The sequence below is a fragment of the Podarcis vaucheri genome (genome assembly GCF_965113315.1).
Source record: "Podarcis vaucheri genome assembly, chromosome: 12".
Taxonomy (NCBI): domain Eukaryota; kingdom Metazoa; phylum Chordata; class Lepidosauria; order Squamata; family Lacertidae; genus Podarcis; species Podarcis vaucheri.
In genome coordinates, this window is record NC_138750.1 from 25314717 (window position 1) to 25331484 (window position 16768).

At 41.5% G+C, this 16768-nt stretch overlaps 1 long non-coding RNA gene across 2 annotated transcripts in view; it reads right to left on the bottom strand.

The window, feature by feature from the left end:
* Window positions 1-16768, bottom strand: part of LOC309515600 — a 29071-nt gene that overhangs the window by 9577 nt on the left and 2726 nt on the right. Inside the window, exons 2-4 of one of the 2 annotated variants that reach the window (XR_014212555.1) lie at window positions 16112-16204; window positions 14493-14641; window positions 4583-4725 (exon numbers count right to left, since the gene is read on the bottom strand). This is a non-coding gene — a long non-coding RNA (uncharacterized lncRNA). Of the gene's footprint in view, window positions 1-2116; window positions 4726-14492; window positions 14642-16111; window positions 16205-16768 lie in introns of those variants that run through there. The other variant, XR_014212556.1, reaches the window with a different exon arrangement.

Sequence of the window (16768 nt, forward strand, 5' to 3'; positions counted from 1 at the left end):
ATTTTCTCTTTCTCTTTTTCTCCCTATTCTGCTTGCTCCTAAAAGGCTGCCAGAGAAGGAATAGATTGCTGCTGCAATTCAAGTGTTACATTAGTTTAAACAGATGTTTGATGTCATATCCATACAATTTGCTAAAAGAAAGTTATTAATTGTACGGCATATCAGATGAGCAGCTGGGGCGCTGACTTTAGGGACAGGAACAGTGCACACTGTCATATAGTTTTGGGGCATATGGCAAATAAAATTCTGTGTACCAAAAGTACAGTGGGACACAAGGAACACAGCACGGTATTTGTCCCAAGGTATTATATTTTTCCTGTGTTATATTTCTGAGTAACTCAAAGATTAAGAACTTTGGAGGGGCAGGGAAATAGGTGACAGCTAGACAAATCAGAAAAGATCTTGAAGATTTGGATTTTGTGGTGTGATTGAAGTTGTATGTTTTCATATACACTCATTGTATATTTACAGATCTATAGGCTCGTGACTAAGTTAGGTCCATTCATTCCAGTGGGTCTGCTCTGACTAAAACTTAGGTGAATGCCACCCCATGTCTCAGCCTTCCCATAGATAACAGAAATATCAATCTTTATTTGTACAAAAAGTATTTGCTACCTAACCTGCCAAAAGCCTGGTTTATACAATATTGCTTTTTGATATTAATTTGGCTTCAGTTTTTTTTTTTAATTCCAACCAATGCAATAGGTTACAAATTTGATCATTTCCCTTTTAAAATTAGTAAAAGTACAGAAGGTGCTTTATTTCATTTCATTTTTAAAGCAAAAAACAAAAACCAGGAAAGGTTTCAAGCCACCATAAACTAATGCTGAAGAGCAGGGCTGGATGCAGCTATGCTATTTGGAAAGGAGCTTAATCCACAAAACAAAAATATAACCATGGCACAATCCATTTTTAACATAGTTAGGTGAGGCCCATCATAATATTTAATGTTACATCCTCTCCATCGTCATATGAACTTTAATTTTACAGGAGTTGACGCAGGGTGGAAAGTCCCCTGGGATTAATCACATTTTTAAAAAATGAAGCTTCATTATATCTTTGTTCTTTGTATCTTGGCTTTTGTTAGCGCATTTTTAATTAGGATCTGGTATCTGCAATAAACAGTAAACATAAAGAGCTTTGCAAAAATGTATTAGACTGTTTGTTTTCACACTCTAATGCATATTTGCACAATTTTACCATGAAAAAAGGAAAACATGCTAAGCTCTTGGGCTCTATCCCAAATGTCCTGGAATAGAATCTGGAAATGACTAAGAATGCAGCCACAGCACATCATATTTCAGCAATTAACCTAAGAAAAGAGGTACATTCTCTAGGACTAGACGCATCTCAGAAGCAAAAGCTGCAGGGGAAAGACAGTTTACCTACCAAATCTATTTCTAGTTTCCCCCTAGGTTTCATCAATGAAGCAAATACTTAAGAAACCCACAAAGCATGGGAACTTTTGTTGACTTACCTACAGAAAAAAAGAATTATTCAATCCTTAGCATGAAATGTATTTATTTATTTACTAGAAAATATCCAGAAGGCGTCACAAAAATGGCCAAGCAGATTGAAACTTTGCCTAAGGGCTGCTGGCTATCCAGTGCTTTCATATTTTATTTTAAATAAGCTAGGAATGCGTGGGATAAATAAATGTAAGAAAGATCCCACAACAGGACAGTAAATATTAAAATAGTGTGGACAAATAAACCTGCATAACTTTTAAAAAGATCATTCTAAGAATTGGGATACAGTAGTTTCCATAAGACCATAAGGTGCTGGTTTTTTGTTTTAAAGTCAAATAACTGAAAATGCTCTTTGCCAAAGACAGATATACTTTCATATTAGTGCATTCCTATCAAACAGCACCGGAAAAATCTCAAGGTTTAAAATGTGGCTCTTGTGAACACTTGTTATTGATATGACACCTTGATGCTCTTTGAACGTGACACAAAAATCATAAAGTATATAAGCAATTCTAAGGTGTAAAGTGATTTTTTCCTACAGAGCTAAGCTTTAATGTGTTTCCAAATAAAACACAAGATTAAGTAATTTATTTTGTCATATGATTTATTTATGGGCTGAAACACTGTAAACAACAGATAAAAGATAGAGTCTCAGATGTCAAAGTAAAAGATGAAAATCATTACATTTTATTAGCAGGCAATATATAAAAATGCCAAAATGAACTGTAAAGAGAGGGATAGTGTTATGCTCAGAGGTCCCGCATCTGAGTTGCATTTGTTTTTCCCACCTCCCCTAAAGGGGAATAATAGTCTTGAATTTAATTAAAGTCTATTTTTTTAAGATTGAAGTCATGAAAAAGTTAAAAGACTCAATCACAAAGAAGAATAACTGCAAGGGTCTTGGGGAAATTGAAGTGATGAACTCTCTGATATTTTATTTCCTCTTGACTATTTGGAGGAGGATCAGAAGAGTTGGCTACGAATTGTTAAGGCGAGGGTTTTTAGAAACCTATTAATTTTGCATTAACTTAGTTAGTTAGTTACAATGTTAGTTGTAATAATTGCAATATACTTTAGAGGGCGTGATTGGTGAGCTTATTTCCCTTAACCCTTTTAAGTTTTCCCTCTTTGGCCTTTGGTTAGCTTCACTGTACCTTGCTAGCTTAATGCTTAGCTGCACCCTATCACTCCTTACCAATTGCACTTTATTATGGTTGTGCTTATTTAGAAAAACTTGGGGGGGAAAGCCTAACAAATTTGTCAGGACAAGAACCTCTAGCTCTGCCTCAATTAACAGACCTAAATTAATAGACTCAGTCCTCCTCTTCAGCCTGCATCTTCCAGTGCCATCTATATTTTGACTGTGTAATAAAATAGCACTTAAAGCCTATATAACTTATCCTCATATCTGTGCAAAATACATCCCTGTTCTCAGTTTGTCCTGTTGAGTTTCTCATCCAACTTCTGACTTCTTGATTGCGACATGCATCATGTTACTTAAGGGCGAGCCATTTTCACATGAGATGGGGGCATAGCAATGAGGGGTGCCGCCACCACAACCCAACCACACATGCATGGGTCATTTCTAGTTTCAAATCTTACAAGGAATGTGGGTTGCTTGGAGTGGGGTGTCCCACCACAATGCTGCCATTAGTACTAATGGTACGAGCAAATAACACCCCAAAGCTATGCACGCTTCTCCAACTTGGGCCAGTTCCCTAGACAAAACAGTTGCTGGCCACTGTATCGCTACAATATATGGGGCACAAAATATTGCTACAATATATGGGGCACCTCCACTGCTGCCTAAAGTAAGGGTGGAGATTCCCCTTTGCTCTCTTTCACCTAAAGTGGTCGGCAATGGTTTCATCTAGCAAACCACCTCTGGCCTCACAGGTACAGTGGTACCTCAGATTAAGTACTTAATTCGTTCCGGAGGTCCGTACTTAACCTGAAACTGTTCTTAACCTGAAACACCACTTTAGCCTATGGGGCCTCCTGCTGCCGCCGCGCCGCCAGAGCCCAATTTCTGTTCTCATCCTGAAGCAAAGTTCTTAACCTGAAGCACTATTTCTGGGTTAGCGGAGTCTGTAACCTGAAGCGTATGTAACCTGAAGCGTATGTAACCTGAGGTACCACTGTACATGCATCAAGAAGCCATACAGTACAGCAGTTGCTCAGATAATATACCGCAAACCTTGAATGAGTCATGTTTCATGTTGGTAAATGGATTAGGGTTTTGTAGTGCAGCAGTTTCTAGACATTCAATTGTAATGCAATCAGTTGTCTCTTAGTTTGCACTTAATTCATGCAAAAATACTTTCTCTTATCAGCTTCCAGGTCTGCTAGTTCCCAAGGTCACACATTTCAGGTACCCATTTTTATGACTCAGGTTAAAGTCTTGGGCATTCGTGTTCGCATGGGCAACCCATTGAAATCAATGAGCTGTACTTCTGAATATGAAACATGGCTGGGATTGGGCTGGCAGAGATTAATCTCCATGTTTGAGATTTGGTGGAATGTAAAGGAACAGAAGTATGCATGGCTGTGTAGGTAAATGAGCAAACAGAAAACAAACACATATTGCTCAAGTTGAAGCCACAAGACACTGTAATGGAGATCCCACAAGAAACCTTGATTGTGAAGGTAAAAGCCAGCATCCATCAGTAAAAGTGGCAGAACGTCCCTTTGGTGCCTTAAAAGACTAATGAATGCATTTGTTTGTGCCATAGAATCATAGAATTGTAAAGTTGGAAGAGACCCTGTGGGTCATCTAGTCCCTGTCATCTAGAGGGTCATCTAGTTCCTGCAATGCAGGAATCTCAGCTAAAGCATCCATGACAGGTGGCCATCCAACCTCTGCTTAAAAAACCTCCAAGGAAGGAGAGTCCACAACCTTTTGTCCTACTGCTGAACAGCTCTTACCGTCAGAAAGTTCTTCCTGATGTTTACTCATAATCTCCTTTATTGTAACATGAATCCATTCGTCCTGGTCATACCCTCTGGAGCAAGAGAAAACAAGTTTGCTCCCTCTTCCATGTGACAGCCCTTTAGATAGTTGAAGGTAGCTATCATATCTCATCTCAGTCTCCTCTTATCCAGGTTAAACATACCCAGCTCCCTCAACAGTTCTTCATAAGGCTTGGCTTCCAGACCCTTGATCATCTTGGTCGCCCTCCTCTGCACACATTCCAGCTTGTCAACATCCTTCATAAACTGTGGTGCCCAGAATTGAACACAGTATTCCACCTGTGGTCTGACCAAGGCAGAATAGAGTACTATCATTATAACATAAGTAGGGATATAAGGAAACTCTCATCTTGTGGATTCCTGAAGAACTGCTTTGGGTAATGAATATGATGTTAGGTATATGATGATGATGATGATGATGATGGGTTTGTTGTTTAGTTGTTTAGCCGTGTCCAACTCTTTGTGACCCCTTGGACCAGAGCATGTCAGGCACTCCTGTCTTCCACTGCCTCCTGCAGTTTTGTCAAACTCATGTTTGTAGCTTCGAGGACACTGTCCAACCATCTTGTCCTCTGTCGTCCCCTTCTCCTTGTGCCCTCAATCTTTCACAACACCAGGGTCTTTTCCAGGGAGTCTTAAAGCTGATTAATATTAGCAACAGTGAAATGATCAAATGGGTAAATATATATATGGATATATATATGGATGCACCTCATTTTTCCAGACCTTTTATCACCCTGGTGTTCATTCTCTGCACACGTTCCAGCTTAAATTTACTTTATCAAATTCCTTAGGGATACCACATTACTTTAGTCATTGTTTTTTTGATCATCTTTCCAGATTGTGTATATTAGTAAGTTTTCATTAGCTTTCAAGGTACTTTTGCCTCAGCTGGAATAGTATAAGCATACTCTATATATGGTCTTTTATAGCCTTACATCTTAACACTTTCAAATGAAACTGTCTGAATCTTCTTATGCAGTGTGATTTACAATTTTCTTGATCCAGACTTCAGTGAAAGAGCTGTGTGTTGAATGATGACAAGACTGGGCCCTAAGGCAATGGCTCTGAAAAAGGAAGGGATGGAACCGACATAATTTTAAAGACTTTTTTTTTTCTAGAAACCTGGGCCAAACAGTATTCCACAGCCAGACAACTAGATAACAAAACTAAGGGGAATAAGTTTAGTTCACCGGGATCTATTTGTATGCTTGAAAATAGCTACACCTTTTTGTATTACTTTAATACAAAAATAAACCTAGTTAATTCCAGTTATTGGTTTAGGTGGGAGGTTTGCGAATTATAATGGAATTCTCTGTTCCTTTTTCAGCCTCCGAGAAGGGACTCATCTGGTAGGGTAGAGCCACAGCAATAGCCTGCTGGCAACAGCATCACTGCCACTTACTCGGAGGTACACGCAGTACGAAAGGAGATGTTGCATGGGCACACTGGCGGAGGCAATTCTGCACAGCCCAGACCTCACTGCCACATTACCACACCCAGTAAACATGAGTAATGCCCCTGCTGGGAGGCTATTGCTACAGCTCTGCACCAGCAGGCAAGCTACTCCTGCAGCCTCCAAATCTGAGAGGGCTTTCAGTCGTTGGAATCACTGGTGAAGGAACGGGGCAGGGGGAGCGCACCGCCCCCAGCACCATCGGGGAGGGGGGACCCTCGCGGCGGCCCCCCTGGACACGCACCACTCACGCCCCTGCAGGCAGTACACAACGTCCCCAGGACGCATGCCACACTCCCGCAGACAGCGCAGCATGCCACGCCCCCGGGATGCACGCCCTGCAGGTGACGTGCCACGCCCCCAGGGTGGTATGCCACACCTCCTGGGACATGCCAGCCACGCCTCATACTGCTGTCTGCCCCCGGTGCCGGAGCATGCAGTTTCGCCACTGGTTGGAATGATAAAGGTAGGATTCTGGATTTTGAGTCATAACAAGCTTACTGTTCAGGTTTCCAGTTTAAGTCAAGTATTTATGCTCTCTTCTCTTTATTCTCCAACAATGCCACCACATTCATATCATATTGTCTACATAGCATAGCTATGGCATCACTTTTACCCATTAATCCATGAAGAAATGCCATTACTCGCAATTGGCTTCATTTGTTCCATAGCCAATGATGCTATCCTGCTCTCTCTCTAACCCCTTTCAGACTCTCTCCTCGTGTACTGTGAGTCTGTACAACCACAATCATACTCCCCGCTCAACACACATCTTTTGTAAGATACCTTATTGACTAAGTAATCCAAGATAGAAAGAGAAATAATAATGGGGGTGGAAAATGCAAAGAAACAGTAGTAGGGGAATTAATGACACTAAACAGACCTTTCAGCTAATTTTGAGGTGGGGTGTTAGAGGGCTGTGAAACAAGGGCATTGGAGGCCCTGAAATGGGTGGGTGGGGAGAGGAATGGTTGGGAGGTGGATGCTTTTTTTTAAAAAAAAGGATAAATGTTTGACTATAAGGTCTGCAGCCCAGTATGATTTCTCTCTCTCTCTCTCTTTCTCTCTCTCTATCAATCACTCACTTTTTACATATGTTGAAGGCGATTTACAGACATACCATAAAACAATCTTCCCTGGTATTCCAAATTAATTACTGGCAGATTATTTGTTCTTATCCTGTTGATTTTAATTAGGCCCTGATTTGCATGGCACTAGCTCAACAGAGCTTAGCTTCAGGTGCATCAGCCGCTCTTTCAACGCCACATCACAAAACGCGGCATTGCTACTATGCTAGGATCACAGTCTAATGCATATGCACATAAACATACCATCTCTGTTTAACACAGAAAAATAAAATGAAAAAATAATCATGAAAACATGCAGCAGTTTTTGAAAACATTTGAATATTTATTAAGACATACATTGGAAAGACTGGGAATAGAGCTGTTTCCTTCTGAATTTGATCCTCTGTTTGCCAAATGTTTAAATTATATGTTTTCTTAGTGCTAAGGAAACCAGCTTGGCTTTATCTTCTATTTGAATTTCTCTGTGTTAAATTCATACTCCCCCCCCCTCCCCACTTTGTGACTGTGTCAGCAGCAATGTGTAAAGCTCTGGAAAAGAAACGGAGCTGTATACTGGAAAATTGCAATGCATTCATCCAGAAGGCATGTTGTATCTGGTGTATACACCACAGCACACCAGAATACCGAGAGCTCCTAGTGTGCTACTTGTGTTGGACTTTCAGTGTTGTGGCTCCTTTAACAGAGGGTTCATTGCAATTTGACATAAGGTATGCTCCATAAGGGGGACGTGGGTGGCGCTGTGGGTTAAACCACAGGGCCTAGGACTTGCCGATCAGAAGGTTGGCGGTTTGAATACCCGTGACGGGGTGAGCTCCCGTTGTTCGGTCCCTGCTCCTGCCCACCTAGCAGTTCGAAAACATGTCAAAGTGCAAGTAGATAAATAGGTACCGCTCCGGCGTGCACTGCTCTGGTTCGCCAGAAGCGGCTTAGTCATGCTGGCCACATGACCCGGAAGCTGTACGCCGGCTCCCTCGGTCAATAAAGCGAGATGAGTGCCACAACCCCAGAGTCATCCACGACTGGACCTAATGGTCAGGGGTCCCTCTACCTTTACCTTATGCTCCAGAAATCTACTCTTTTACATCAGGGGTGGGGAACTGATCTCTCCCTACCCCCACAGGTCACGTTTGACAGGTGGAGTGGGGTGCCTGCCTGCCAATCACCTGATGTTACAATGACACCAGATGACACATTTTCACCTTGTGTAGTGCACAGCATTGTGAACTATCAGCTGAAGCCTTTGAAGTGCTGCACAGAGCTCTCTGTTGCTTTTCTTGCCTCTTGAGAAAGACTTTCAGGTTTTGTAGTGTTGCACACCAGCCCAGTGTCCAAACAGTGTGAATTTGCGGGGGTTCCAGGCACTTACACATGGTTTGTGTTTCTTTTTGGAAGGAGGCACAGCAGAGACTGTGGTTTTTTTATATATATATATGGTTTATTTACACACGTATATATATACAACCTGAGTCTATGATGGAGTGTTCACACCATTAACACCCCGGAAGGATCTTGTTTCTCCCAAGCTGTTTGGATTTAAACAGAAATCAAATGTTGCTCTTACTTTCTAGCTTACTGCTTTTCCCTCTAGCTCACATCAGTACAACTTTTAATGCTAAATTTTGGCTTTTCCCTTCTAACTAACCATGAGCTGGGGGAGGGGTCTCACCCATTTGCCATCTTACACAGAGGCCCTTTCCTTTGTTCCCCTTAATGGACCATCTCCCAGACGATCACCTCATCAGAAAGCTAGCCTAGTTTATATTTTAACACTTGTTGTATCCAGGGATTAGAAGGGTCTTAGTATACAGCCTACTGCCCAAACTTATAACATTATATAAACGTCACAGGATTCTCCAACTGTCATAGCCAGAATAAGACATAGAGGAATGTTAGCCATTTTTAAAGTCTAAAACTATTGCATCCAGTGCCTGGTTATGTCTAGTGATTTCTTAATGACTGTTGCAAAACAGAGAACATATTGAAAACCTAAGGGTATTGTTGTTGCAAGAATCCTTCTGCCCAGACAGAGATATATTATAAGCATAATATCATAGGAGCACTCATCATCCTTGGAAATAGATCTTGAAAGCATATTAAAGCACTATACTCTTCACTCAACAGCAGCAGCATCAGTTTAAATAAAACTAGAAGAATGATACTGACTAGGAAAAATATCACTTAAGATATTCTCACTTCAATATTATTTCAAACATAATTTATTATTGGCCCCTATGACACAAGACGGGACGCGGGTGGTGCTGTGGGTAAAACCTCAGCGCCTAGGACTTGCCGATCGCATGGTCGGCGGTTCGAATCCCCGGGGCGGGGTGCGCGCCCATTACTCGGTCCCAGCGCCTGCCAACCTAGCAGTTCAAAAGCACCCCCGGGTGCAAGTAGATAAATAGGGACCACTTACTAGCGGGAAGGTAAACGGCGTTTCTGTGTGCGGCTCTGGCTCGCCAGAGTAGCTTCATCACGCTGGCCACGTGACCCGGAAGTGTCTGCGGACAGCGCTGCCTCCCGGCCTCTAGAGTGAGATGAGCGCACAACCCTAGAGTCTGTCAAGACTGGCCCGAACGGGCAGGGGTACCTTTACCTTTACCTTTTATGACACAAGACAGGCTAACACAATGGAAATATATTAGCAGCCAAAATGATGGGTTGAATTTTTTGGGGGTGGATAATGATTAATAGGCCTAAATTGCAGAAATATACAGTAATTAATGCATTGGAGGCATGAGTTTGGTTATAACAGGAACAGCTGTATTAAGGAGATGTAGCAGAAAACATCTTATTTTGTTGCATGATATATGTAGGCACTAATCATACATCCTCAATAGCTGTGAGCCAATGTGGATAGTCACAGGAATTGGTTATTTTTGTAGTGAATTTCATATCCTTCAGTTGTATCGCTTAGAACAACTCACTGTAGAGTTGGGGCCATCTGGCTATCTATATCAACGGTATTCACCCGTGGCCAATTCTCTGAAGAGTGAAAACTCACCACATACATGCACACTGATGTACAGCCAAGAATCTGTAAGGCAATTGTCACAGACACATTTAGATTGCAACCACAACAGGTCCCCCGCCCCAATTCTACATGTGTTTGTGTGATATACATTGCACCAAAACTGATAAAAATGCTCCTTCCACACACAAGTTAAAATGCTGGGAGATTTTTATTTGCTCATATACTAAAGGAATAATAGAGATAATACGATGAGGAGGAAATAAGAGGGGCTTGTAGTGGAGATTCAATGCTCTATTACTTAAGGATAAAGAATTTCTAATAGCCATTAAAATAAAACCCAAGAAGCATATAAATTTTAATTTCGGCTTTGTATCATACCATAATGTATTGGGAGCTTTTATAGTGACTTTCAGAAGCTGGGTTTTTAGGAAATGCCTAGGGCAAGAAAAACCGGAGCTATTAAGAAAGCTAACAATAAAAAAATTAGAACATCAAAATTCCACAGTAAAAAGCTTATGCAGAAGCATTATACATTAAGGTGCTATTGAATAATATTGCTGTTAAAGGAGCCAATTATTTTTATGGAACAAATAAATTTTTCTATGATAATTCAAATAAAACTGGTAAATGGTTAACAGCCTTAATAAAAGGGGAAGAAGAATGTCAACATAACAACAATTTATACAAGTGGTGATAATGAACAATGAGGACGAGATAAGCAATGGCTCCAAAGGGTACGGTTAGCCTATATAAATCCAACACGGGGGTTACGGAAGTTTTGGGGGCCCAGCAGCCAAACATTAAGAACAGGAATGATTCCAAATTCTTTCTCCTCTTATCCTTCCTCTCCCTGGACTTTGGCATTCTAAAATACCAAATCTTGCTTCTGAAGTGGAATCTATACATTAAGGAATTCTCCATTTTTAACAAATTTGGTACAGAACACTATGTATGAGCAGTTTGCATAACTTTCCATTGTTTCATGTCTCCTTCTCACACATGTCAAGTGAAGCAAACACTTGCACAAACCATGTGATTGTATGCATGCATATCACCAGGTTTGTTTAAATGATGCACACCTCAAGTTTTGTGTGCTGATAAAGGATGACCCACATGAAAAGCAGGTTTTATGTCATTGTACATATGCTGGGATTTTAATCAAATGTGCAGGATTCTGCACAAAGAGAATCTAGACTCATAGCCACACAAAAATTCCAGCATTTTATCATGCACATGTGTGCATTGGTAATGCAGAATGAAGGAAAGATAGAAGCCAGTGAGCCAGTGTGGTGTAGTGGTTAAGAGCGGTAGTCACATAATCTGGGGAACCGGGTTCGATTCCCTGCTCCTCCACATGCAGCTGCTGGGTGACCTTGGGCCAGTCACACTTCTTTGAAGTCTCTCAGCCCCACTCACCTCACAGAGTGTTTGTTGTGGGGGAGGAAGGGAAAGGAGAATGTTAGCCGCTTTGAGACTCCTGAAAGGGAGTGAAAGGCGGGATATCAAATCCAAACCCTTCTCTTCTTCTCTTCAGAAGTAATCTGATGGAACTGAAAGCTCCAGTTTTTTAATTAATTTAGAAATTCCCCTACTTAAGGTGAGAATTCAGGAGGAATGGAATGCAGAGCAGAGTGGATTAGATAAAAAATTTGAAATGGAAGTGAGGGAAGAGATTCCTCTCATCTCTAATTTTTGTGACCTCAAGCAGCTTCTTAGGCATAGGCCCCACTGAAATCACCACTTTCTCCCAAATGCCCTGACCCAAGTATTACATTCTTTTGAGGCCATTGTTTCTTCTCTTAAGGCCCTTCTTTAAGTCCCATTATCTTTGGAAGTGAGGTGGGTGACACCCAGAGATAGGGCCTTCTCAGTGGTGGCACCTTGGGCTCTGGAATGCCCTCTCTTGGATGTTTTTCTCATTTCAATCCTTTTTAATGCCCAGTAAAGCAGGGCCTGGGACATGGTTGGAGCTGTGGGTTAAACCAGTGTTCCCCAACCTTGGGCCTCCAGCTGTTTTTGGACTACAACTCCCATCATCCCTCGCTAGCAAGACCCGTGGTGAAGGATGATGGGAATTGTAGTCCAAAAACAGCTGGAGGCCCAAGGTTGGGGAACACTGGGTTAAACCACAGAGCCTCAGGCTTGCTGATCAGAAGATTAGCAGTTCGAATCCCTGCGACGGGGTGAGCTCCCGTTGCTCAGTCCCAGCTCCTGCCAACCTAGCAGTTTGAAAGCACGTCAAAGTGCAAGTAGATCAATAGGTACCACTCCACCGGGAAGGTAAACAGCATTTCCGTGTGCTGCTCTGGTTTTGCCAGAAGCGGCTTAGTCATGCTGGCCACATAACCCAGAAGCTGTATGCCGGCTCCCTCGGCCAATAAAGTGAGATGAGCGCCGCAACCCCAGAGTCGTCTGTGACTGGACCTTACCTTTAAAGCAGGACCTGACCATGACATTATGTTGTCTGAGACAAAGGATGAGGTCACTCACTCAATCTCTCTCCAACATCATTGCAGATATAAAATCTGACTTGAATAGCAATTGAATCTTATGTCAACTACTGTAGTGGTAAGACAATATCATCCACTTTACCTGAGGGCAGCAGCTTAGCTGAGAGGACTCTGTTGATAGGTTGCCCTGCAGCACTTGCCTCATTTTGCCTGATGGTAGGGCCAGTTTGCTGAAAAGTCTTTTTAAAAATATGCCCAGTAGTTTTAGATGATTTTAGAGCCCTATCCAAGATTTGCAGGCTTCACTGAGGAGGGGATTTCAACACAAAGCAAGCAAAAGACGACATTTTAGGGCTGTGTGCTCACCCCTCAGCTTTGCTTCAGAGCCCAGTTCAGAACTTCAGATTGGGCCCCTATTTGATTCATATAGCTGGGTTGGGGGCTGCCTCAGACCCCAAATCCCAAGCAATATCTGGAAAACTGAAGTTTCAGCTATCCCATTGACTTGTATTGGAAAACCAAAATTTCCACAACTCTTTGTTGTTGTTTTTTTACATGGGTGCATGAAAATTGCAGACATAGCAGCCCCCCGAGAGGGGATTAACCCCAACAAATTTCAGGCAGGTAGATCCAAGGGTTCAGCATTGTGATAGGATTTCATAACTGAACTAGAAGCCACAGTTCTGGCGTCTGGTTCCTCTAATTCCCCTCACTAGGGGTAGAGAAACCTCAGTAGTCACTTAGTAAAAGGAGCCTAAATTTATTCCTGTTTATCTGAAAGATATATTAAAAATGTAAAGGCCAGATCAATCACATTAAAGCCAAAAATACTATATAAAGCCTCCAGATGGTATGCTTATTTAATATATGCAAACTTGTGTTCCTAATACTGTCACTCTTATCTTCCTTCACCCTCATACCCTAAATTTACCTATTATGTCTCTTCCTGATCGAGGACCTCCTGCAACTTGTTAAACTCACTGACATCACTGAAACTTTGTGTGGGTTTGAGCCCATCAATGCATATCTTGTTATAATTTTGGAACTGGATTTTAAAAACAACAACTTTGATTTAGTTGTGCACGGCATAACAGAGCAACGATAACCAGGGCTTTCATGCATTCTTAAAATGCAATTAATTACTTTTACCTGAGTCTCAGAGTGGATACATATTGTGTGTGTGTGTGTGTGTGTGTGTGTGTGTGTGTGTGTATAATATTTAAAAATATGCCTTTAAATATCTTTGAGGAAAGACCAGAGATCAATGCATGCAAAATGCCCCTTCTTTGCATCTCCAGAAAGAACTGGGAGAGACTGTCGCCAGACAGTGTAGACTAGCCTCCCTGCGTGTTGTGCCCTGCAGACGTATTGGACCCCATTCCTGTAATCCTTGAACGTTGGCCATGCTGATGGGAGTTGTAGAAAATACAAAAATGTGAAGGCACCAGGTTACAAACGGTTGGTGTCTACAATACTGAGCTAGAAGGACCAATGTAGCTAAGAAACTAACTACAGTATAATATACGAGTCTCACAATCACAAAGGTATGAATTAGGTAGTTGATAGGTTCCAGTAGGAAGTACTAGATGGGGTTAGTAAGCAGCAGTTTTACTGATGATCTGAGGACCGCTTTGTACCATTTCCAAAGAAAATGACACATTTAGGAATTAATAGGGACATTTACATATGTATATGTCTAAGTGCACATGTAAGTGCTGCTGATCCTCTTGGGAATTGGAGCAGCTACAAACACAGTCTATTTTATGCTTATTTGTTTTTCAATTTTTACACCTCATCCCAGCAGAGCTCTTGATGCAGTTTACAACAAAATAATTAAAATCAATAAACCATTCTGGAAATACAAACAGTTGCAACATCAATGCTAAAAGTGTTAAATCACTCAAGAGCAATCGGTTTAACAAGAGAATACAACAATTCTGCGTCCAGCTATAATTAGTCAATGCCCTCTGTAAAAGAGCCATGCTTATAATTTCCCTAAAAAGGGGGGAATTATTTTGGACCATGGCTCCAAAATTTGGGCAATGCTATTGAAGCAGCTCAGAAGTCCACTACCTATTTCTGTACCTTTGCTAGAGTGTTGTGGTGGTACACCTAAGTCTCTTCATAAGCTCTTGAAGCAGCAGTAGCCAATGTAGTTCTTTCTAGATGTTGTTGGACCACAACTCCCATCAGCTCTGGTTAGGAACATCTGGTGGTCACCACATTGGCAAGCCCTGTGTATGGGAAGAGGTGCTTCTTCAGGTAACCTGAGCCCCAACTGCAAAGGGCTTTACAGTTTCAAAGCCCAAAACCCTAAAATGCAGAATGTAGCCAATGCAGCTCTTCCAGAGTTGGATCTCTCTCTCTCTCTCTCTTGTCAGTATTTGAAGGGACCTAACTAGAGTATTTTGGACCAACTATAGTTTCCCAAGTATATATAAAGGCAGCACCACTGAAGAATGCATTACAGCCAGGTTAAGAGATTTCTGTTAGCTCAGCCTTTACAGATTTGTTGTATTGTTTATACTGGTTGAATAGTTTTGGTTCATAACTTCTCAGATTTTCTTGTATTGTTTTTATTTTCTTGTTTGTTTATACGTTGCACTGTTATTTGGCATTCTTATGTACGTCACCCTAAAATCTATATTTGGATCAAGGCTCGGTTTAAAAATTGTATGAATAAAGAAATAAACACAATGATATAATCTACGGCAGAGATAGGGCATTTATAACCCTATAGATATTGCTGGATTACAAATCCTGTCTTCCCTGACCGTTGACCATGTTGGCTGGAACTGTTAGGAATTCCAAAAACCTCACCCATGATCTAGAGCCTTTCAATGCATGTATTAGAGTAGTGAGGTCTCTGTTGCTCAGAGCAAGTACAATTGCAATTGTAACAGGAAGCGCTCCTGGTCACAGCTGCCACTTAGAAGTCAAGTAGCAAAGCCATGCTCACAAGTACTCTCAAGTCACAGGCCTGGCTGGCTTTTTTGAAGGGGTGTGCAATCTCATTTGAAGGAAGCTATATATTCACTTCTTGGTTGAGTGACATTATCCCTTCACTGTTAAGACTTAACATATCTGTATTATCTGGATGAATCTTCAGTTTATTGGCTTTTATCCAGCCTATTACTGACTCCAGTCAAGAGAGATTCAAAATGTGAGTCACTGAAATCCAACCCAATTGTGTCTTTTCCCAATGATTTCATTGTTGAAAAGGAAATAAGCAACTATTTGACTATTAGAAGACATCTGACATCCCTGTATAGGGAAGCTTTTAATGTTTGATGTTTTACTGTGCTTAATGTTTTAATTGTTAGACACCACCTAGAGTTGCTAGGACAACCCAGTCAAATGGATGGAGCATGAAACATGCTTAATTCCAATTAATGCATGAATGGGTTAAGACCATAAAGTAAGCTGTCTTGCCAGGCTGAGCTAGGTCACACCCCCTCACTTTGGGATGGTTAACAAACTCTTTTGTTCTTTTTCCACCATGTGAACCCTACCAGTGAGGAGGTCTAAACTGGATGTTCCAAGCTTAGACCACATGGCCATCTTTGTGTTTCTATACAAATAATTTAGAAATATTTACCACTTTTGGAGCCTAAGTTAAACTGCCTGACTAGTCTTGCTGCTGTATGGAAAGGCACATGAACATGACCTTTGAAGAGTTTGTAAGTAAATCATTTTTAAATTACCAAGTGTGGTCTCTTTCTATGCTAAGGGAAGCGGGGAACTTTGGAAACAACTTAGAAGGCGATATTTTAAAGGTCTGACTCTTGCTGGAATCCCTGGAATGCAAGAGTCATTAGGAAAATGTGATTCAACATTTCCTTACTGAATCTCCACCCCAAGTTAACAAATGAGAATTGATCTAAGATCTGAGTGGGGTTGGGGACTGTAGTTTGAGTCAGATAGAAAAATCAAGTTAGTTAAAGGCTGAAGGCATCATGGAGTGCTGGGTGACCCTCCCTTGGGACCTGATGGTGGTCAGGGGGTCTGTGCATGCTATGGATGCTCATGCTATTTGTCTCCACCAGAGTTTGAAAGCCCTTTTGCTCTGCTCTTTAAAACAGCCACACACCATGCTCTCGCTGCACGAAATTGAAATTATTCCCAGCAGGGATACAGCCAAACTAAGGAAGATTTAACCCTTTAAGCTGATGAGTGAAGGATTTGATCCTGATGGCTGCAGGAGTCTGCTTCATCATTGCATTCCCTGCCATCCCCCCTCCCCCAGTAATGGGCTAGGTGGCTGTGGTTTGGGGGATATTGCCTTGTGAGCTAAGATTGGCCTGCAGACTAGAACTTTCCCACCTGTGATTTAAGTTATTGATACAAATGTTGAAGAGTAC